We start from the raw sequence: 22,732 nt of genomic DNA on the forward strand, positions 1-22,732 counted from the left end.
TGAGAGAAACCTTGGGAGGCACTGCCCTGCTTCATCCTGAAACTTCTAGCTGAGAGAGAATTCCCTTGTTCCTTGAGGCTCTGACTTTATGTTCTTCTTCTGGGCAGTTGTTTAGCCTCATCATAACTAATACAAGGAAGAAGTTGTTGGGTAAGATTCCCAGGGGAAATGGACTTGACTTGGACCTTGAAATGCTCATTAAAGATTAATCAAATGGAAAGGAAAGAGACAATGATAAAGCAAGAGCCTGCTCCTTATAATCATCTACCAGGGCCTCAGTGCTCTTCTGTCCATTAGAAAATAGAACAATAAAATCGTTCTTTAAGGGGCACAATACCTTACGACAACATGCAATTTCTCAAGTTAAAAAAAATACTCAAAGGCAAAATTTCAATAGAAATATCTTTAACTTCCACTAAAGTTAGTTTATTAATTCCTTTACCCATATTTTGAGGGAATGTCTAGTGGAAAGTGTATTTGCAGAAATACCAAGTTGTAGGGTAAAAATCAGCTTTAGTGCTAGGGTTCAACTGAAAAGGGTACAAGTGATTATAAACCACATCAGCTATTGAATATGTGATTTAGTTCTTTTGTTGTTTTTGAAGGATGCTTCACTCAAACCATGATGAAGGCACAGGATTTGATGCCTTGCCACAAACAGAAAATGGTTTCCAGACCTGAGATAAAACACCGTATAAGACCAACTCCCTGAAAGAAAAGAAACACAAGGGGGACCTACTGTCAGCCCTGCTTTATGATTCCTATGGACAGCCAGTCACCTGGGAGAAAGCTGAGAAGAGCCCCGTCTTGGGGAGGTGACAAAGATCGGAAAGTCTGCAGGGTTTGAGGTGGCTGGAACAAAGAGAGTTCCAGAGAGGAGGAGATGTGTGCAGGAAAACAGGTCTTCACAGGAGTGTGGATGGAGGTCACCTTAGAATTATGGAATGGTAAATCATACACATGGAGAGTAAAATTCCATAAAGCTTGTGGAAGATGGGTTCCGGGGCGCTGGATAACAGCCACAGTTATGGAGCCGGGAGGTGGTCAACTCTCAGCAAGAATGGTGTGAGCAGAGTCCTAGAAAGATCATAGTTTAGAATTTATCAAAAAGCTATACATAAAGCTAAGACAACATGCTACATACACAGACTTGGATTCAAAACAAGCTCCCAAAGCTTCAGTTGATTCTCACGTAATTTCAGCAAACTTGGGAACAAAGCCCAGCCTGTTCAAGACGACAAAACCTGGCACTCAAGCATCAGCCTAATTACAGCCCTGCTTCTAATGGATAGCTATGACACAGACAAAGGTGTCACAGGAAGCAGAAAGAGAAAGCTTGTTCTGGAGCTTGAGTGACCATGGCCCCCCAAAATACGGACTCAGGTTAACCAAAAAAAGTGTTACAACATGGAAACAGTTTAGCAAAGTGTTTATGGTAACAGACAAAAAGGGTCACAGAGCAAGGCTTCTGTCAAACACATTGTTGCAGTGAAGTGCTGGGGTCTCCCTGCCACAAGTCTTGGCGTTCTCTGATGACATCCTTCACTTTTGAGTGGGAAGAAGTTGGAGATGTGTTAGTACAGTCCACGTGACATCAAGAAAGATGCTGGGTCAGACACAGGTGGGCAATGTGCTGCTGTGAAGTCTCAAGGTAGCCCAGGATAATTTTCCACAGAACTTGCAACCTTCTAGCTCTCCAAAATCAAAGGAATGTCAATCAGTGCATCAGCCTTGTAGGGACCTTAAAATAGGTGTGGTTTCATTTCCTCTGGCAACTCAAGTTCATAAAGGAATAGCATGGCACATTCATCATTTGGAAAGAACATGTAGAGCCCCCAAAGGAGTGATGATAAAAGTAGCGATAAAAATTAAATATTTAAAATAAATTCACTAAAGAATTTATAGTAAAACATAAGCATCATGAGGTAAGATGTAAAATACATTTTAAAAGAATTTATTTAATTTTTAGGTAATGGAAAAGTCAAATTTTTAGATAAAATTATTTCAACACAATACAAAGACTATAATCACTACAAATGGAAAGGGCAGAGAAGTTGAACACAAAGCTTTAGAATCTACCCAGATAGAACTCTGGAGAAAATAAAAAGGAAAAATAAAAAGGACAAGATTCTCAGTGCACTGAGGGACATTTTAAGTAGTGAAAATATTTGATTTCAGATCCGTAAAACGGAGGAGGACAGAGCAAGATAAAATATTATATCTGAGGATATCCAGAGTGGTTAGCAGCTACAGGTATATGGAACTACACAAACCCCAGGCACATTGAAGAGCCACTGAAGACAGTACAGTCGCGTGCCACAGTAAAGCTGTTTTTTAAAAATCCTGAGGAGGAGTAAATCAGCACAGCAATTGTGGGGGATGGAGGGGACCACACAGGCAGAGGTGGTGATAGCCGTCTCCACACAAGTCCAGAGACAATGGGGGCGTGCCTTTAAGTGTGGTGACACCCAAGTACACAAAGAAACTGCAATGCAACTCTCACCCAACAACTTCCTAACCAGTGGGAAAATCTTCAAAGACGCAGTGTTGCATTTGGTGGTCCATGCCTGCAATCCCTGCACAAAGGAGTCTGAGGCAGGAGGATCATAAGAATTTCAGAGGAGCCTGGGTTGTTTAAAGGGATCCTGCCTTTAAAAAAATGTGGTATTATTGTTTAATCATTTTTGTACTTTTAAAATATTGAATATTAACACAAAACACGAATACAGGATTATTAATTTTGTAACATATGAAAATAAAATGTGTGACAAAGCACAGAGGTCAGAGGAAACAGACATTGTCTGTAAGTCTGCTGTGTTACATAATGAGCAGCCTACAATTTCTTGAAATTAGAATTTAATAAAACATGCATATTGGAAGTCCTATGACAGTTATTCCAAAATATGAACCCAGAGTACACTCAGTAAGCCGATACACAGGCTGAAAATCAATGTTAAAAATGCATAATACCAGAGTTCAGGAAAAGAGGAAGAAGATACGGGTAACGCAGATGGGGGGGCACGTGAGCTGGCATTATTGGGATGCTCAGTAAATACAAATGGATCTAAGAGCTCACTGGAAAGCAGACATTGTCAGTCTATAGGAAGAAACAAAACTCAGGTACAGGCTATAGGAAATGATCTTGAAGTAAAGACACAGAAAGGCTAGAAGAAAAGGATCATTTACCATACAAACATGTATAATGTGAAAGGCAGGATGACTAAGCCAGCATCAGTCAAATAGACTCTGGGACGAAACTACTGATGGAAGTGAAATGTCCACCTCCAGAGGAGTCAGAGGAATATCCCCTTTCCAAGTGTTTATGCACCTGAAGGTAGAGCAGCCAATGAATTCAGAGAAAGTGAATAGAGCCACGAGGGCAGAGAAATACATCTCAGTAGCTGTGAATGGTAAGGTATTCTGCTATTAAAGAGGGAAAATGAACAGATAGATGCCTAGGACAAAATTTCAGCCAAACCTAATGAACAAAATCAGAAAAGAGTGTTCTGAAAGTGCATCTAGAATATGGATTAGGGTAAGCCACTCATTCAGTGGTTTAAACAAGCGCCTTAATGTGAATCTGGGAATTTAAACTATTGCAAGCACACTCTCTGATGACTACCAGAAGTCAGAAACTGAAGTACCTCTTGAAAATCCAAAATACGCAGACATAAACAACACACTTCGAAGTGCGGATTCACAGGCTAAAGAAGCAACCGAAAGTGAAATCAGAAAATACTTTGAATCGCTAAAATATAAGGGAAGGGAAAAACCTACAACTGTAGATTGCAGCTGACCCAGGGCGTGGAGGGAAATCTGAAGCTCCACAGCCACATTAGAAAGAGACTTCAGGCCGTACCTGGGTGGTCAGCTAGAAACAACGTCCGAGCGTCCCTGTCTGTAAAGCCACATCTGCATGAACAGCATCAAGCTGCGTGGGAGGAAAGGGGAGTGGCGGTTACAAGAAACCAATAAAACATGAAATGTCACTAAATGGAAATGTGTGTTGACTCAATGAAAAGCGCACAGCAGTTTAAAACTAAAGTGACGAAGACCAGCAAAGACTGCGTCACTCACTACAACGCTTATTGTGTCATGTGGAGTATTAATGACTTCCTATGGATAAACTTGACAGCTTGGGTTGAATAGAAATCTTTTTAAATAAATTATCAAGGTTGACCCCATTCCTGTACCTTTATTGGCTGCCTGGCTGATGTCTGTCTCCAGCCTAGAATCTGACTCCCCAGCGTGGTCCTAAATCAACGTATCTGGAGTGTGGCCCAGGTCTGCAGAGTTGGAGGAAGACAGCAGGAGACACCAGGAGAAGCCTTAGTTGAGAACATTGTTCTCCTCAACCCAGAAGTTCAGCAGTGGGAACAGTGTTGGTGTCCACCATCAGACAAGAAGCATAGACTCCTCTCGACAGCCCATAGCTGGGAATCTCTGCTCATTGCTACTTGTAGCCTTGGGCCTTGGTGTTCATGGGCAAGTGTGGTCAGCCGTAGATGTGGCCTCAGAGCTTGTCCAATGAGTGACTAAAGGATGTAAAAACAAATGAAAACCTTAATAGCAGAAGAAATAGGAAAGTAGAAAAGTCTTAATGTGTGTTAAAGACAATGCCACATCCTGATAGCTTCACTTGGGACTCCTAGGAAATTTTTAGGAAGAGAATATTATTGATACCTCACAAAGCATAGGAATAATATACCCATTATGAGTCATTAGGAAAATGCATTTAAGGTCAACAGACACCATTCCCCACTATTTCAGTGGCTCTCCTGTGGGGTAACTGGAAGTCTTAGGAGTTGCTGCTGGAGAAATTAAGAGGTAAAGCCAGAATGGAAAGTAGTGGGCTGCTGCTTATGAAGTTAAAAATATAGTTCCACCATGTTTAGCCAGAAAAAAATGAGAATGAATGTACACAAAAATATTTGGGCACTGTCCTGACCGGTTTTATGTCAACTTGATACAAGCTAGAGTCATCTGAAAGGAGGGAACCTCAATTGAGAAAATGCCTCTAAAGAACTAGGTGTAAGGCTTTTTCTTACTAGTGATTGGTAGGGGAGAGACCAGCCCATTTTGGGTGGTGCTATCCTGGGCTAGCAGTCTTGGGTTCTATAAGAAAGCAGACCGAGCAAAGCTATGAGGAGTAAGCAACACCCCTCCATGACCTCTACATTAGTTCCTTCCTCCAGGTTCCTGCCCTGTTTGAGTTCCTGTCTGGACTTCCTTCAATGATGAACAGTCATATAGAAATGTAAGCCAAATAAACCCTTTCCTCTCCAAGTTGCTTTTGTTCATGGTATTTCATTATAGTAATAGTAACTCTAAGACAGTCACTAACATTAATAGCATCTTTATTGACAATAGCTTAAAATGATGGGTAAAATTATTTACCCAGAAATGATGGATAAACACTGTAGGAATATTGTATAATGGACTATTACTCAGCCATGAAAATAATGCACTGGCTACTGATTGAATCTCAAAAATCAGATGAATTTTTAAAAAGCATTATATAACTTTACTTATGTAAAATCCTAGCAAAGGGCAAAGGTAATACTAAACTAAAGTGACAGGAAAAAATATGTAAGATTCCAGCAAAGGCAATACTAAGCTATAATGTCAGGGAAAAAAAAGATCAGGACTTGTCTGTTCTTACCACTATACTGTGGTCTCTGAGTTGGGAGACTGGCTGGAAAGTCTAACTCTGAAGATGTCTCTCTAGCGGCTCACATTCAGCTGCCAACTCAGCCGCACAGGCTTGGGCTCAGAGAACCAGAACGAGACAGCAGTCCCTTGCCCTGGGTCAGGAAGGTCCTTCTCAGTCTCTAGCCCTGACATGGGAGAAACCACTGCTGTGTCTTGTGGTGTTGCCTCCTTGCCCTGCGTGTAGGTCTGTAGCTTTGTGGGGATACCTTTTAAATGACCTTCTTGAGTTTCTTTACCATAAAAACCGTGCCTCATTTTTTAGCCAGAAGCTTGTATACTTCACTGTTTTGTCTTCTCTGTTACTCTTCATCCTTTCCCAGCATGCATCTCTCTCTTTGGATAGAGCTCTTTCTCAGCTCCAGCATCCTCTGCCCATCGTACCCCCCCCTCACTGTTTTCCCTGCAGCACTCTTGTTCTGAAGGGGCCCTGTCCTGCATCCTTTCTCCTCCCCCCCCATTCTGAATGCTCCGTTCTCATCTGAAAAGCTGGCCTAGTTCTGTCTCCATCTCAGTCTGAAATCCAGGGACTCAGTTACCAGCTGAGCCCTCCCCTTAAGAGACCCAGAAGTGACAGAATCATGAGACAGAGTCCAAACAGCAATGATAAAAAAAACTGCTGTTACAACGAACTTGACTCTCGGTAAAACACTATTTGGTATATGATAGATACAGGCAGATTAAAGCAGAGGAGATGATTCTGTGGGTAAGAGCACTTGCTGTGCAAGCAGAAAGACCTGAGTTCGAATCCTTATCACCCCCTTTAAAACTACTAATGCCTGTAATCCCGGGATGGGGGAGCTGAAACAGGTAGATCCTAGGAACTTGCTGAGGTGGTTTCTGGTTTAGTGAGAGAGCCTGCTTCAAAGGAATAGGGTGGAGAATACTAGGGGGAAACACCCGGCGTGCTCCCCTGGCCTCTGCACACATGTGCACTCACACGTAGGCTCTACACACAGAAATGCATAAGCAAAAAGACGGAATATGAATGAGGAGACACAAAGTCAAGATGGTAAGGGCTCCCTACCTTGACTGCAAAGACTGGGACTCTAGCTCTTGACTCCAGGCTCTGCCCTCTACACTGCCAATATATTCCCCATTGAGAACAGTTAAGTCAAAAGCTCATCAACAGTGCAATACAAATATGGCCAGTTTATTACATCCGTTAAACCTCCATAATGTTGAGTCTATGACTCAGGAGAATCCACCAGCTATTCTTAAACACAATCTGCAGTGCCAGCAATGCTAGCTTATTAACCAGCTGGAACATTGTGATCTTAAAGACTCCCGTTACCTTTAAAGGTTCCTGTGTGACCAAAAGACACAACGTGGAAGGATTCTTGGGAACATTTGTGGACACTTACTTCATTGAGCTGGTGAATCAGTGTAAAAGTGGGCCTGTAAGGTGGCTTATTTAAACTGTGTTCTGAAGGACACTGACCTCCACAGAAATGTTTAAAGCAGGGGTGTTCTCAGCCTTCCTGCGGCTGTGGTAAAATACCCTGTTAAAAGCAACTTCAGAAAGAGAATTGCGATTTATGTCTCAGTTTGAGAGTACGGTCCATCATAGTGAGGACATGGCAGCAACAGAAGCTTGAGGTGGCTGATTACATCACATTCATAGTCAAGAAGCAGGCAGCAACAAGGGCTTGAGTTCATCTTGCCTTCTCCTGGCTTACTCTCCAGGATTCAGGCCCAGGGAATGGAGCCCCTCACAGTGGGTGGGTCTTCCTATCTCAATTAACCCTACTAGGGTGGTCTCTCAAAGGCATGCTCAGAGGTTAAGCTAACCCTAGATAATACCTCTTAGGTGTCTGGTGGTTTGTCTCCCAGGTGATTCTGGATCCCGGTCAAGTTGACATTGAACATTGACCATCTCAGCCAGTAGTTATTTTCATGCCTACATGGTCACAGATGTTACTGGAGCTAATGTCTGAGGAAAAACTTCCTCAGTCTGTCTTCAGATACCAAACCTCTGCATAACTCAATTTGAGCTATAACAAATGGTGGGAAGACAACTTTGTTCCCCCTTGTCCCATTAAGACACTTATTTTCCTTTGTCCTGATTTGCTCATTTCTTTTTTTCTTTAATTCTATTGCCTTATAGCAAGCTTCCACCAGCCAACCCTTTTTTAAAACAAAGTATGATGTAAGAAAAACTGTAACAATCTGAGTCTTTCAAGATCACACACACACACACACACACACACACACACACACACACACACTAAAAAAAATAAAAAATAAAAACCATAGAAGTAAGTTGTGAAACCAGAGGTTTCATCGCATCGCATAGATAGTCACACCAGCCATTACAAAGCAATCAAGTCAACCACATGGAATGAGAGACAGTCCACCCTAGAGGGCCACTCATAAGATCACTTCAAGGTAGAGTAATAGGTCATTGCCACCAACTGATGACTACATGGTTTCACGTATACCCCAGGCTTACTTCTCCAGACCGGACAGGCACAAGGCAGGTGTGCAGAGACAGAGATCCGAGGTCTGGCATTGGTCTAACAGCTGATATTATAAGGAAGAAGAGTGCTCTAGTAGGAAACTTAGGGGAGGGTGGGTGCTGGAATGAGAGACAGTCCACCCTAGAGGGCCACTCATAAGATCACTTCAAGGTAGAGTAATAGGTCATTGCTACCAACTGATGACTGCGACAGATGATGAATTCCATGGGACCATGTGTTAGAGGCACAACTGTCTGTTATAGACCATTTACAACCAGATGTGAAAGGTGGGAATCCATGACAGACACACTGTCTTGGCTTTCCCAAAGTGTCTCTGTTCTGTTTTCTTGTCTAGGAATTTCCATGTGAGCATGAGGTGGAGGCATGTCAGCCAAGCAGGATGAGCCATAGCAGTTCATGCTCAGCCTTGATATTTTCACACTCCAAAACATAACCTCATGCCTATCTTAGGATGAAGAATTCTCAAAGCAGCTCGTCACCAAGGGCTTGGGGTTTCTATTTTATCATCCTCTAGGATTGGAGAGGGCCTTCTTCACCTCCTAACTTGTCCTCAGGTTCCTCAACAATCATGATGTCTACCTTCCAAACCATCAAGGTTATTAAACTAAAGTTTCTCAATATCCCTATTCTTATTTTCTCTTCCATATAGTTTCTCATTCTGAAGTTCTTTTGTTCTTCCCTGTTCAGCTAAGCTCCTGCCCAGCTGTCTATGGAGTGGGATGTCAGCCATTCAGTTCCATAGTTTTATTACAAGATGGGGTCAGGGCCGTGTCTGTACAAAACAATCAGATTTGTTGCAAAGCCAAGATAGAGGCACTACTGTCCATTAGATTGCAAGGGACCAGAGTCCAATCCATAGCACTAGTACTTTCTTGTCCTTCTTGCACCCTGCTCTCATGTCCTCAGCTTTCATTTCTCAATTTCTGGTCAGGCTCTTCTGTAATGGCGTGGGATCAACATGAACGTAGGAATACCAGCATCGCATAGATAGTCACACCAGCCATTACAAAGCAATCAAGTCAACCACATGATGAATGCCTCAGTCTCTATTACTTCTTTGTTTCTCAGACTAGTTAATGATTTTATATGAGACTCTCAGATGTTCAAATAATCATAAATCCTAAATCATCACTGAATATCATATAATTAACACTATTCATGCTAGAATGTAGTCTTTAAATCGTAATTTTTAAGATATATACATATATATATATATGATACATATCTTCCAATTATGTGCTTTTGTGAACGATATGAATTATATGAATTGTTTTGTGAATATAGTAGATTATATTAGATGATGATTTTATCATTTTGTCCTATTGAGGGCAACACTATTTGAAAGGCGTGAACAATTTTTGCAAGCGTGCATGCGTGTGTGTGTGTGTGTGTGTGTGTGTGTGTGTGTACAAGTCCATTCTCTCTTTCTGCCATGTGTGTCCTAGGGATCTAACTGAGGTTATCAGTGGCACATGTTTCTCTACCTGCTGAGCCATCTTGGCAGACTGGAAGGTATGAGACTTTCACTGCTTTTGGTCTGCACTGCTTAATTTCTTTCAAGAAGGATCACAATGATTATAATGTTTCCAGTAATTGCTAGCTTTAACAAACATCATTTCAAATAATCTCTTTTAATTTAACAAAATAATATCACTGTGCAAAGTGAAAGGAATACCATCTTGCCCTCTACATACCAGCATCTATTTTCTGCTTTGCATTGTCTAGGAAGAAAATAGCAAGCACAAGAAGCCTTGGAGTACCCTGAAAGATGCTTTCCCTAGACAATAACTGTCATATTCTGATTTGGGGACACAACTTTCCCAAATAAGGACTTGACCACATATTTTCTAATTAAACTAACATACTTAATTTGGATGGGGTTATAATTGGAAAGGCTAAGAGAATCATCAGTGGAGATAACATGGTAGCAATGAAATCACTGTGCAATTAATATTCTTATCTGTTTTAATTTTAGGTAATAGCACTTCTGCTCTTCAAAATAACATCTTCAGGGAAAGCATATTGCATCCAATCTGTGCTGTGAACTTTTTCAGTTATGGAAGGTACAGTATGTATGTATAAATGAATGTACAGACTGGTGAGGACTTATTTTGGCTCTATGGCAATCTTGGAAATAGAACTGAGTTTTATATAGCATCTTTCAGACTTAGGGTGGCCCTAAACCCTTTATGGAAAAGTGATATATCTAAAAAGCACCCATACTCACAGCCAAAACATAAAAAAATTCAGCCAATAAACCATTACATTTTTCTATACAATATCACAAGTTCAATTTGAGGCTTGCTTGCAAAATTTCATGGTGTGGTGATTAATTTTAAGAACTGCTTAGGTTATTAATGGGGCTCAACTTTGGTGGTGTCTGTGAGGACATATCCGAGGAAGATAAACTGAGGAAAAAAGAGTCACCCTGAATGGGGGTGGCACCATCCCATGGGATGAGATCCCAGACTGAATGAAGAGGGGAAAAGAGAAAGTCAGCTGAGTGTCACCCTTGCTCTTTCTCAGCTTCCTGTCCATTGGGTGGTGAGCAAGCAGTTGCAAGCTCAGGCTGGCACAGCTGAGAGCTGCTTCCGTCTCCATGCTTCTCTTTCTTGATGAACTGTAACCCCAAATGCTTCCTGTTAGGTATTTGGTCATAGCAATGAAGAAGTAATTTATCCACCTGGCTACTTTTACTTTGTGAGTGCATCTTTTGCAATCCCCAATGCCCTACAAAACTAGAAAGGTCATCAAGGATGTTGTACTGACCTCTCTAGACAGATGGCAGGAGCATCATTCTTACAAACCAGTCATGGACATGCATGGTACTGTCAAGTTCAAGATGGTGCCCTGGTGTAGGAGAATTACTTCATGTCAAAATGAAGGACTCTGATCTGGTGATGATAGATGAACTTCAGCAAGAAGTAATTGAGTCACTAATCATTGCTGATGGTTTTCTGAGCTGCCCACCAAGAAGACTCACCAGGACTCTTCAGCTTCCTGGTGAGTAAATGTCTATATGTGAGGCTTTCCTCTTTGTTTAGGAGTAGGTTTAACAAGAATGTCTACCAAGAGGTTTCATGGTCTGAGTCACACTCTGGACTGACATTGCTAAATTAACAATAGGATCTTACATCTGAATGGACACCAGATTTCTCAAACCACTTTTCCATGCAGCATCACTTCATCCATGAGCTATAAATCCTCTCAGCTATACCTCCAAATACATCTCAGCCATTCCCCTTCCTACTGAAACCATTACCATTCTTACTTAGACAATTTTATTTGTTATCGGAGTAGTAGCCTTACGATATATTGCATACCAAATACATCTCAGCCATCCCCTTCCCATTGAAACCATTACCATTCTTGCCTAGACAACTTCATTTGTTATCAGAGTGGTAGCCTTATGATATATTGCATTCACCATACTGTTACAACCTGTTCTTCATATGACTTTAGAAAGCTTTAAAACAGATCGCTCATTGAACTGCCAGTTAAATACTTCATTGTTTTCTAGAGTGCTTGAAATAAACTTTATTATAGCACAAAGGCTGTGCATAATCTGGCTCCTTCAGCCTCATCTATCTTTCTGTCCCTCTCACTCAGAGCCATGCCAGCCTCCTTTAAGCTCCTTTGACAAGACCTCAGGCTCTGCCTTCCCTGGGGATCCATGCACCTGCTGCAGGCTCTTCCCAAACACCTGTTCATGTGGCTAAATTCTTGGCACCCTTCAGGCTTCGATTCAAACATTTCAACCTTCAAGCATCCTTTCCCTCAAATTAGGATTCATGGAGAATGTGAGACTCAGAAACACACACACACACACACACACACACACACACACACACACACACACACACACACACACAGCCAAGACCAGACAGAGCCTGGGCCTCATTCTTCCAAGTTCTTGGTTGCCTCATCTTCCCAAAGCTTGTGTCAACTTACCTTTCACATGCATTTCTCCAGCCATGACTAGGACATTCATTATAAAGGCAATGTCTTCTAATTGTGCTCAGTCATGTTGTTTTGAATCTGGAAAGCCTGGAGGCTGCTGCAAATGTTTAATAGTTTCTGAATGATTGACATTAACTCTGGCATGAAGATTCTGACCTTCCAGGAAGCCACACTGATGTATGGATAACAGGATCCACCATGCACATTTGGATTCCTCCACAAAATCTATACAAAGAGAGAGTTTCTCTTGATGTGCCTTTGTCTGGAAGGATCCTGGAGATTTCCACCCAAAGCAGGTCAGGAAACATCTCCTCATGAGTTAGTTGGTTAAAATAAAATAAAATATAAATTAATATAAAATAAAAGAGTATTTTAGGCTCTGTTTCTGACACTGAGTAATATGCTTGCCAGACAAGCACATAGGTCATTTTCTCTCTTTTTTTCCTCATCTCAGCATTCACATTGTGATGCAAATATAATTTCTCCGTCTGACTGTGACTCAGTGTCACCTGTGAAACCCAGAGGCTCCTACAGTCTCCTGGCTCCTCTGAGCTATTCATCTAGGTCTTGAGCATACCAAGCACATATGGCCTGTGTCACCTTGCACAGGTAAGCACTGAAAGGGTAACAAACAAGAACAAACATTCATTCCCACAATTGTTACTAAATAGTAGGCATTTGACTTTCAGAGTGCATGGACTCCACTTCGCAATGATTGTATCATGAAATGGAAAGAAAAATTAAAGAATATTTAGCACAGAGGCCTCAAAGATGCATTAAACCTCTATGTCTGTGTTTCCACCAAGCTTCATCTAGTCTCTGTCTCACCTATCCAATTCTCTCCCATGGCTGTAGAATCTTTGCACAACATTAATTGTTAGAAAGGAAATCAAACCAGAATATTTGGTTATTTTATTAGCAAATAGTGTAGTTGCCATCTAGATCATCCGAACTCTAAAGAGCTAAGAAGAGAGCGCATGGTTCACCTAGGGAACAGTAAGGCTGTTAGTTGGTGTGTACCGTGTCAGAAAATCTGGCTGCAATGCATATAGAGGAGACCACAGAGGTCTCTGGTACTGTTTTTTGAAGTCAGGCTACAGTATGTAATCCACTAGCATGCCTGGTTACCCTCACTCATCTGGGAGTGTTGGAAACTTCATGTTGACCTCTAGCCTACTAGGAGTGGGCAAAGTTCATCTAGGTTGAGTTTATTAGGTGAAAACTCTTTCCTGTGTTGTAAAAATTTTAAACTTTCCTCAATGTTGCATAATGACAGATATCAGAATAATCAGTAGAAAAGCTTACTAATTTAGTTACCTCATAAATTAAGATGTATCTAGGCACATACCACCTAACCATGCCAGCTTCTATCACTGGACTCTCAGCATTTCAAGTTTGTGGTGCCTATGAAGTAGCTCCAGGGAAACCACCCAGTGAATCAAAAACTCCCTGCATGTTCCTACTAATGATTCTACATTTATGTCTTTTCCAGTACTTAGTAATCAAATATGGTGATATTTTATTTGTACTGAAATGTGATTTTATTTGTATGTTAATAAATAAAGTTGTCTGGGAGTCAGAGCTAATAGCAAGCTAGAGTGGAATCTGGGTGGTGGTGGTATAGGCCTTTAATCCCAGCACTTGGGAGGTAGAGCTAGGCAGATCTCTGTGTGTTCAAGGATACAGCCAGCATGGAGACACATGCCTTTAATCTTAATACCAACCATAGAAGACCTGGAGGTCTGTACAGACAGGCAGTGATGAGGAGGTCATGTGGTTGGGTTTACAACCAATGAGAAGGCAGAATAGAAAGTCAATAAAAAGGACAAACACACAGGATGTAGGTCTCTTGCTGAGGAGGACAGCAGAGGCAGTGAAGGCTAAGGTTTTTAGCTCTTAGCTTTTGCTCTGGCTTTTTGGGCTTTTTAACTTTGCAATTGGCTCGGTGTTTCTTATTTAACAACACAGTCTACAAACATCTACAATCAACAACAAAGTCTCTAGTTATATAAACCAGATACCTACGGTTAGGGTAAGTTAAAGCATTCCAGCTATATTTAGATTTCAAGAATGTCTTAGGTTGAGAATAATCAAGAAAGCAAGAAGAAGGAAAATATAAACCAAGATCAGTTATCTACAACCTTAGGCTGAGAAAACAGAGGTCCCCTCCATTCTACTGATGTCCTGTCATTTTGGCATGTTGCAATAACATTAGTGCGTCCTATGGTTTGTAAATGTAACAAGAGAAGAAATGAGATAAGCCTGGCATGGTTTGTTCTAACTGAACACAAGCTGCCTGCTAATAATTGCTTTCTCTTTTGAAATGCTCCCAAGCCTTCTGTTTAATAGTGAATAAAGTTTAGAATTTTGCCCAAGAAGACTTCCAATGTCAGTGAAGTGGCGATTCCTGAGCAAAGATCAGGATTCTAGAGATGTAGCCTTGTCATTAACTAGCTGATGGTGATAGGCAAACACTCAACTCCAGCACATCCTGTTTCATCTGGGACATGAGTAAGTCAGAGGCCACACTCTCTATTGTGGCATCCAGCTATGAAGCTGACTGTCCTTTATTGTGTTGCTCTACAATTCTTGGAATCTACCCTTCCCCCTGATTTGGATGAAAATAGGGACCTTGATTGTTCATAGCCTTTGTGTATTTCTGTTCTGTGCATTCTAGCTCCTGTTTTGTGATTGATTAGCGGGTCAAGCAATTTGTCTCAGTTCTGTGTACCCTAGCCACTTTACTTCCAAACCGAAGAGATTTCTATCATACAGTGTCTCCATGAGCCCATGTGCTGGGACAATACTTAATCGTCTGCCTGTGATGACATATTGCATATTCTCAGAGTAAACAAGTATTTTATATTTTCTCCTTGACCACAGAAACACAGATTTCACACTTTATGTTGTACAGAAAGCTTGGATATTTTTAAACTAGTTGTTGAATAATGTTTAGAGTGACTAGCTACTTTTGTCCTTGCCTTGGACTTGAGTCATCTCTAATTTTTGTGTCACACTGAATTGTTGAGGAACACTCCTCTTTTCCCTTTGATCTACAGAATCCACTTCTTGGCCCATTTGTACAGACTGAGGCAAAAGTGCTCTCTCTACAGAATGCCCCAGACACTCACTCTGAGCAGTCTTTGTCCCTGCTTCGGTTTCTTTGTTTCCCAGGTAATGAGTGCTTTGAGTTGGACAGCTCTTTTGTCCTGGCCCAATGGCATTGTGTGACTCAGAATAGATGATTCCCACAGGAAGTTCTGAGTTTTATCCTTTGACTAAAGACTATAAATAGAGCCTTCAACTCATTCTGGACTCTCAGCTCTCATCCACCAAAGCAACCTGGCCACTTGGCATGCTTACTTATGGCTTGAAAAGAATCACTACATCCTTCAGATTAAAATAAAGAAGAACAAACCCGACTGTACGAGCCCAGCATTGCTTTCTCTGAAGCTGTCTTCATGCAGGTGAACTATGCAGCTGAAGACAGCTTTCCTTTCAGACTCATTAAAACCCAACTCATTTCAAAGGTAACCATAATAAGGTGTAACCAGGAAAAGCATAATTCTGACCAGTTGCTGAGTCATAAGCATATCTTCCTAATAATAAACAGGGATGGAACATTCCTGCTTAGTTACATTTGGGGTAGGCAGAGCATCCTTTATCATTCTCATTGCTGTAATAAGACTGAAGGTTAGTGCTTTCTCTTAAAATGCAGAACTGAAGACAACTAATTAGAAATTGGACCTAGGATTTATGTTATCTCACCTTTCCTCTACTAGCAGCTACCACTTCATTCCAATGTGTGACATGGTGTCCAAAAGGCTGGTCTTTCTTTCTCAAGATGCCTGCCCAAGATTTACAGGGGCATTCAGGTTGTCCTTCTCTAGAAGTATCTCCTATAATTAAAATCTGTGCCACATCCCTAAGGCTCCCTACTTAGCTCTTTGTAACCTTCACATATTTTTATGTACTTGCTAGATTATTTCTCCCTTGAACACTTCGTTTGTTTTTTCAAAACAGGGTTTTCTGTGAAATGGTGCTGGCTGTCCTGAAACTCACTCTGTAGACCAGGCTGGTCTCAAACTCACAGAGATCTGTCTGTTTCTGCCTCCCAAGTGCTGGGATTAAAGGTGTGCACCATGACTGCCCTGCTTCTTTGAACACTAGGGCTGGAAAGATGGCCCAGTGGTAAAAGTGCTTGTCACATAAGTGAGCACTTGAGTTTGGATCCCCAGAACCCATGTAAATGTTGGATGGGCATGACAGCCACCTGTAATTCCAGTCCTCAGAAGGTGGCCACACAAGGTTCTTGGAGTAAGCAAAATCTGGCTTCACCTGAGAGACCCTGCCTCTATGAATAAGGTGACAAGCAGTAGAGGAAGACACCTAATGCTATCCGTGGGCTTCTACATACACATGCATCCACAAACAACAAACACACACACACATACACACACACACACAGAGTTATATATACAGTAGATTAATGTTTTGCTTCAGGAAAATAAGCTTACAGGCCATAAATAAAGGACTACTCCAACCTCAGAGTTGATAAATGAGTTGTGTCCAGCCCTGAGCCTAATTTAGAGGCTCATTCTGGTCATGTGGGTGGATCTCTGTGTGCAGCTCCAATTAGCCAACAGTAGACTCTCCATGTTTCAGCAGTCAAAAGAGAAACAGAAAGAGGTATTACACCCAAATTAAGTCCTTTGAGACACCGGTTGATACAATCCTGCTCTCCAATATTTCATCTGCTAGGATTTCCTGGCATCTTGCAGGCCTCTCAACTGTATCCATCACATGAGTGCAAGCCAGGAAATATAATCAAGTTGCAGCAATCACTTTGACTGTTGACTGGATTATTTGGGAAATTCAGTCATATGATTCATACAAACAGTTAATTAAAATTTAAAATATTCAAATTGGGTTTCTATGCCTCTGTAGCCAAGGTTTCCTCCAAATCTCCCTTTGTCAGTTCCAGCCCATGCTCTGAAAAGTTAGTAGTAACAGGCATGAAGCTGCAGGCATCTCATTAGGTCCTAGTCCAATGTGCTGAGACAAATGGGGTGCCAGAGCATTGTATTTCTCTTAGATGGCAGATGAGGGCAGCTCAGGAGAGCTTGTCGTTACAGACGTACAAACCAGCTCATTCCAAGAGGCCTTCCACCCACCAGGCAATATCCCACCACGCGGCCCCTATTCCCTGTAGGAGTCGTAAGCATGACAGTTACCCAAATTTCATTTTTATCGTCTTTGTATCTGTGGCATTTACCAGTGTCTCAGCTCCAAATCTTTTCCTCTGCCCTGGTGCTGCTGCAGATGGGTCTGAAGCATTTCCCCTCAGCTGGGACACAGAATATTGAGGTGTGTGAGAGCACAGGGAGACCCTGCAAGGCACAGGGCTTTCTTTTTCTTTCCTGGTGCCTTATTCTTCTCACTCTTACTGTACAGCCAGGGCTGCCAGTGGGTGACTTACCTTTGCATTGCTGGCTTTCTTGCAAATGGGATGAGATATCTGTCTTGAAGGGCTGTGTGTTTCCAGGTTTTTGGAGTCTTATTTCAAGAACTGAAGAAGCACATACAGATTACAATGTGACGAGGGACTTTATTCAGAAGCAAAATGACAATACAGATCAGATGTATGGCAAGAGAGTAGAGGGCTCCTTAAAGTGGAATTCTCAAGGGTATCACTTTTGGTGGGGCTTTCTTCTGTAGAGTCCAAGAGGAGGAGGAGTTGATTGTTATGGGGGCGGTATGAGTAGTTCTCTGTTTTCATTGATGAGACTTGGGTTAGGGAAACTTTTCTTTTCTGTGAACCTCATTTCTCATGACGAATGTGACTTCAAATCATATGTATGCATAAATATGCATAGGCAGAAGATGGGTAAATAGGATTTCCCCCTAAAAGTTCACTCAGAGGATGCAGTTAGCTTTAATGTGCATGCACCCAAAGCCTACAGTTTCAGGCTATGTTTAAATGTAAATGGGTCATTGTCCATTTGGGCTTGTCCAAGAGGGACAGTCCACTGCATTGTTTGCAGTGAGGTATATACATTTCCTACTGCAGGTGAGGGTTCCAGGTTGCCATGTGCACTGATAGGGAAGGGATGTATGTGTAGCTCACAAGTGGAGTACCAGGCCACAAAGCTTTCTTCGTTCTTGCCTGCCAGAGCCACTGAGTGGAGATTTTCTGTGTGTGTCTTTCCCTTGGCCATTCTCTCTCAGAAACAGAGGAAGCAGCTGCACTGTTTCTTATGAAGACTCTCTTCTCTTCCCTCAGAAGTTCGTTAGTTGCCACTGGCTAATAATTGTTATGATAACATTTTCCAGTGCAAGTTACTAGTGTGGTTTCTGCCGTCTGTGGGAAGCTGGCCACCGTAGAACTCCAACTGCTGATTTTCTCCTCCATATGCACCTACTTGTAATTTGTGTCTCGCTGCCCCTCGCAGTTTTTTAAGGTGCCAGGATCTGAGTTGAGCATGTTTCACAGTTGTCCTTCATACCACTGGCTGGGTTACCTCACTCACCTGCTCCATACCTGTGCCTTACCCATGTTTGTCCTGGGAAAATAATGGGTCATGTTTTACAAAAGCCATATGAACTGTAGTGCAGAAATCACCATTTTCTCATTGGGATTGTTTGAAGGGAAGAACCGCAAATGGCCTTGTTTCCCTCTTGTTGATGCTTGGTTAACACTAAGGTGAGAGAACAGGAATGGAAAACCTGTATAGAGGATCTACTCATTTTGCTTAACTCTTATGGCAAGCCAACAAAGTGAAGTTATGATTTGTGACAGGACTTCCCAGACAAATGCAAATAAGATTATATATGTATTATGTGTATGTGTACATAATACATATGTACAATAGATATTACTCATATATATGGAGCAATAAAGAGCCAGCCAGACAGCCAGACAGCCAGTCAGACACACACACACACACACACACACACACACACACACACACACACACACACACACACAAGTGCAAGCATGCAGGGAATCTTCATTGTCAGCTTGAATGGACTAAAAGTCACCTAGGAAATTAGGGAAACATACTTCCAGGCCTATCTGGGCAGTTATTTCTGAAGAGAACTAGCCTGTGGGTCAGCAAACTGAGAAGTGGGGAGAGGGGGTCTTGTCGTGAATGTGGAAGGCGGCATCCACTGGTACTGACTGTGGAAGAGGAGGGAAGCCTGCTAGCACATGTGAGCTTGGTTTGCCTTGACGAGGTGCCTTTTGTTTGTTTGGGTTTTGTGTCACTGTACGTGCACACCCAGTGCCCCATCCAATGTGAACTCACACTAACAACTCTTCATGGCTAGTGGTGAGGACATGAGGACTGGTAGCTCAGAGGCAGCCTCCTCAGGTGATGCCATTGCAATGTTATTGGGCAAAGCAGGATGAATTCCTCAGGTGGGGGAAGAGTGTCTGCTTCCATTGCTAAAGAATACTCAACAGAACATAGGAGGCAAGCTGAGTGTTCCCAGATTCCTCAGGATCTACTTATATATTTCTCATTCTGATTTTCAGGATCTCATTCCTTCCCAGTCAATGCTACTTGGACACCTTGTAAAGCTGGGAATTAATGTGTACAGTAGTTCTGTGAAATACTGGATTGGACTCCAAGTTTGGTTTTCACAAATACCAATGTCCTGGATACAAGATACAGGGGTTCTTTTTAGGGCCGATAAATACATTTTTCAGGTCATTCATATAGTATGAATGGATCTTAAATTTTGAATCTCTGAATTCACCCTTTTCTTTCCTTCCTTTGTCCAGAGCAGTGATGAATGAATAGACAGCCTCATTGGATGTGATAGTTTGACAAAATGTTATAAGGTATTCATGGAGACATATTACTGCAGAACCCCATTTCATGCAATTGCTTGTAGCGTTCAGTAGTGATATTTTGTAAATCATGTTATGTCTGGATTTTTGGCTCTGTCCCTTTCACCAATCCCAGAATCCCTAGAGTCAGCTAGGCACACTCATCCTCAATGTTCTGTTTCTCAAGGATCACTTTTAGATCCAAACCATTATCAAAGTTCTTTAGCAAAGCATAACCAAGAAGACACATAGATAGATGACAATAGACACCTAGACAAGATATAGGAGATATTATGGTTTGCACATGGTTTATCTCCGAAGACACATATGTTGGCTATATGTATACATGTTTAGGGATAATAGTTTGGAATTGGATAGCCATTTAGGGGCTAATCCCTGGGTAAGACTAGTTTGCCCTGTCTCTGAAATTGTTAACTGCTTGTAGCTCTTTATCAAGAGGTAGACCCCCGTGAGAGTTTCTCCATCTACATTGGCATATCAACTGGTATTGGAATTATTCAGGTCTTTTTAGGTATCATGTTGTAGTTGTCGAGATTTCATGAGAGTGGCTTCTCTGTTGTAGCTAGAAGGCACACTCTCACAGCAGACTTCCTGGGCATCTAGCACTTACAATTGTGTCATATTTGGTCTTGCGTATTTTATTACATCAACAAAATAGCTGGGCACAGTGGCTCATGTGCGTAATTCCAGAACTCAGAACATCAAAGCTGGAGAATTGCTACAAATCCAAGGCCAGCCTGGGCTACATCTTGAGTTTCAGGTCAGCCTACACTACAGTATGAGATCCAATCTCAATAACCAACTCCCCCAAAACCCAATAGACAAATGACAAAAGAGAAAATGGATTAATACAGAAGGCAAGAGGTAAATTTTAAGGAATGTGGGGCATCCAATCTATGAGGAGGCTGCCAAACTCTGTATTAAAGATCTATGACAAAAATGGTCCTTGGTCTTGGGCCAATGACTGATCACATGAAGCCTACCCACATCCTCAATGCTCTCCATTACTTACAGTAACAACTTGAAGGGGAGGGTTCTCATGCCTAGCCCTGGGGTTTTTGTTAAATTGTCTATAGCTCCTGGGAAAGCATTATCACACCAAGTGGTGTAACTGATATATATATATATATATATATATATATATATATATATATATATATATCTCACATATATACACATATATACACACACACATATATACTGTATATATACACATATACACATATATACATACACACATTCTTTAGTATATCTATATGTGATATATTATATAGTAACTGCTATATATATGTTCTATAGCATATCTATATGTGATATATATTATATATAGTGTATATGTGTGTAATTTAGGTAAATATAAAATAATATGATTCCCTATGCCTTTCCCAAACATCCTTAGTGTTATTTATTCCTCTTTTAATATTGTTCTCATTCCTTCTCCCTACTTAAAGCCCCACTTTCCCATTTCCCCTTCATATCACCTCTACCCAGCAATTCCCCTCCCTAGCACTTCCAAACAGTCCCCTTACTTTCCTGGTTTCTGCAGTTATTCCAGGTTCTATACTTAAATATGAAGACTTGGAGCTAATGATTCTATTTTAGTGAAACCTAATTGGAAACCTTAATTCCTTATGCAACCTTGATAGTTCTTTATTATATAACTCAACATAAACATAAATTTTTTTAAGACTAAGGTGTGAACATTTTTGGGAGAATATCATTATTTTATCTACAGCACCCAACTACTGTGCAGAAGGTTACAAACGAAGGACTTATATGCCAAGAGACAGGGAGAAGTTTTATATGTATTTAGAAGAGGGAACTATGCAGAGGATCAGCAATGCCTTCTCTGGGGAAAATACAGGAAGCATTATCAGAAGGCCTGCGTGGCTATGCCCAAGTCATCCCTCCCCGCCAAAACATAGTGGGATCCTGGACCAGAAGGAGAGCCTCTCCTAGGCAGAGGACCTAGGAGACAGGGCAGCCAAGTGCTCCACTCCGTTTCTTTCCTTTCATTAGCACTCAAACAAAGACTACTATACTTGGCTGGAAATCCTGAACCCACCGTCCACCCACTTCCTTTATTTTCAGGGCTGGAATTGAACCTAGGGTGAGGGCTTCATGAGTACAAAGTAGGTGCTCCACCGCGGAGCAGTACCCTCATCCCTCTCTGTGCCATATTTTTAAACATAATTTCTTTATTGATTCTTTGGGAATTTCACATCATGCATCCCAATCCTGCTCATCTCCCACTTCCCCCATAGCAACCCCTCACCCTTGCAGCAACCTCCCCACAAAAGAAAATTTTAAAAATTTAAACCAACCAACCAACCAACCAACCAACCAACAACAGAATGCTTTGCTCCTCCATCTTTCCCACCTCTCCAGCACCTCTTCCTTCATCCAAGTGGCATTAGGAACTGCACTGTGTCACGCAGTACACCCCTGTGTCCCATCAACCTTACTGGCAAATGCTCATTGCAATGAGTCAGTGGTCTGGTTTAAGGCCTCTGGTTTCTGGTACACCATCACCACTGGGCCCTCACCAAAACTCCTCTCAGACAGCCTGTGGCCTCCCTGAGTCATGGAGATCCTTCAAGTGTTTATTCCACAGGACCAGTCCCTTCATGCACTCCAGTAGGACACACAGGGTAGATGTTAGGATGGACCAACCCAAGGCTTTGGATGTGGGCCTGGGTGGCAGCTGAGCTGGTCAGTGCAGGCCACT

This window comes from Peromyscus maniculatus, chromosome 5 (genome assembly GCF_049852395.1).
Source record: "Peromyscus maniculatus bairdii isolate BWxNUB_F1_BW_parent chromosome 5, HU_Pman_BW_mat_3.1, whole genome shotgun sequence".
In the NCBI taxonomy this organism is placed as follows: Eukaryota; Metazoa; Chordata; class Mammalia; order Rodentia; family Cricetidae; genus Peromyscus; species Peromyscus maniculatus.